This window comes from Grammomys surdaster, unplaced genomic scaffold (genome assembly GCF_004785775.1).
Source record: "Grammomys surdaster isolate TR1022 unplaced genomic scaffold, NIH_TR_1.0 131, whole genome shotgun sequence".
NCBI lineage: Eukaryota > Metazoa > Chordata > Mammalia > Rodentia > Muridae > Grammomys > Grammomys surdaster.
The window spans coordinates 4931529-4933369 of NW_021604589.1; the positions used below are offsets into that span (position 1 = coordinate 4931529).

General features: G+C 38.6%; 1 pseudogene; it reads right to left on the reverse strand.

Moving 5' to 3' along the window:
- Positions 1–313: 313 nt before the first annotated feature.
- On the reverse strand, positions 314–472 carry LOC114616078 (annotated as a pseudogene).
- Between the last annotated feature and the right edge of the window lie 1369 nt (positions 473–1841).

A 1841-nucleotide genomic window follows, 5' to 3' on the forward strand; every position in this document is an offset into this window, starting at 1 on the left:
ATGAAGGTAGAGATTGTTGTGAGACATCATGTGGGTGTCGGGAATCAAACCTGGCTCTTCTGCAAAAGCAGCCAGTGGTCTTAACTGCTAAGCCACTTCTCTAGTCTTTGTAGTTTCTTTCTATTTTTAGGGAGTTGTGATCGTTTATTTCCATTATTTTTATAAAATGTTATTAAAGCATTTATTTTGACAGTGTAGAGAGTCCACTCTGCTGTGGGTTCATCTGAATGATGTCTCCTATTTCATGAAGCCAGGGTACAGAGCATCCATGTTGGATTGTTTACATATCCAGAGAACCAACAGTCCTTCATCTCTAAAGTAGGCTTAAAATGGATGGGTCAGGCATTCTAGAATCTGCACCACCCATAAATCCCAGGTAAATCACAAGGGGAGTAAATCCTCCAGCACATGGCAAGATGTCCTTAAAGAGCTGCTGCAGCCTCTGCTTGGTCTCTTTGCTCAGCTTCACCATGGAGATGGCTGGGCAGTGCTGCGAAGAACTTCTTACTCTTTTTTTGTTGCTCATTGGCACCCCTCACTTTTGTTAGTTAGTGTATCTTAAGCTTAAATATATCTTCAAGCTGACTTCTGTGTCTTTTTGACAGTTTAGTTTAATTATTGTTCATTCTTTGAGCTATGAAAAAGGTTATAAGGTTATATAGGAGAAGTTCTTGTTCGGGGAGCTATATTTAGGACTGAAGTGTCATGGTGTTTTCAACTTACTTTCAAATGGGTAAGCAACAACAAAAAACCCCAGTACTTTGTATGCAGACATGCCCCACCAATGTGTGTGTGTGTGTGTGTGTGTGAGAGAGAGAGAGAGAGAGAGAGAGAGAAAGAAAGAAAGAAAGAAAGAAAGAAAGAAAGAAAGAAAGAAAGAAAGAAAGAAAGCAAAGAAAGCAAATATACTAAAAATTCAACCTGGGGATATACCAGTATTCACTTCATCATCTTTCAATTTTTTGAAGGCCTAAAACTTCTCATAGTATCATTTTTACCAAAATTAACATAAACAAAGAAAAAAACTTCAAAAAAGCAGATGATCTATTCGTCTTAAAATGTGATTCTGTATACAACATAGTATTTAACCTCCATGTTTTTTCCTTCAGGTTCAGGGTACAGGAAGATTAATTTTTTTAATGAACATTTCTGAGTGTCAGCTTACATCTGTCCTCTACAATTCAATTAAACATGATGTTTGTTCATAAAGTGCCCTGAAGCAGTGACCTCATTAAGTATATTCATGTTGCTCCTCAGACCTCAGTTTCACTTTTTTTGTTTTTGATTGTTCCCACAAGCAAAGCTGTTTTATAATCCAATCCCGGTGTAAATGACTATAAGCTTCAGATTAGTTATGGCCCATAAAGGCAGTTGACTATGTAGAATTTATGGAAGTCCCCATTCCACTGAAAGCATGTTAAAAGGGAACAAAGAAGCAGGGCAGATTTCTTCTTTCCAAGTCTTCAGAGCTTTTTAGTTGTGGCTGTACTTATGTGTTCAGGATCACTGAGGTTTAGCTGTTTCAGAGCTGATATGGAATAGTATAAGAAAACTGACTGACAGAACACTTAGAGAGGTATGTAAGGCTTAAAATAAGCCCATACATTATTTAGAACTCCCCTATTCAAAAGGATAGAGTCCCATTCTCCTCTTGAGTTTGGGGGAAGCATTGGCTCACTTCTGCCTCACAGAATATGGCCTCAGTGATGGTTACCTTTCACTCAAGTAGCATCATGGAAAGGTCCGCTTGGTGAGAAACTGAGGCCTCCTGTCAACAACTGTGAGGCTTCCATCTTGGAAGGAAATCTCCGTGAATCCCAGTTAAGCTTTCAGATGAATGA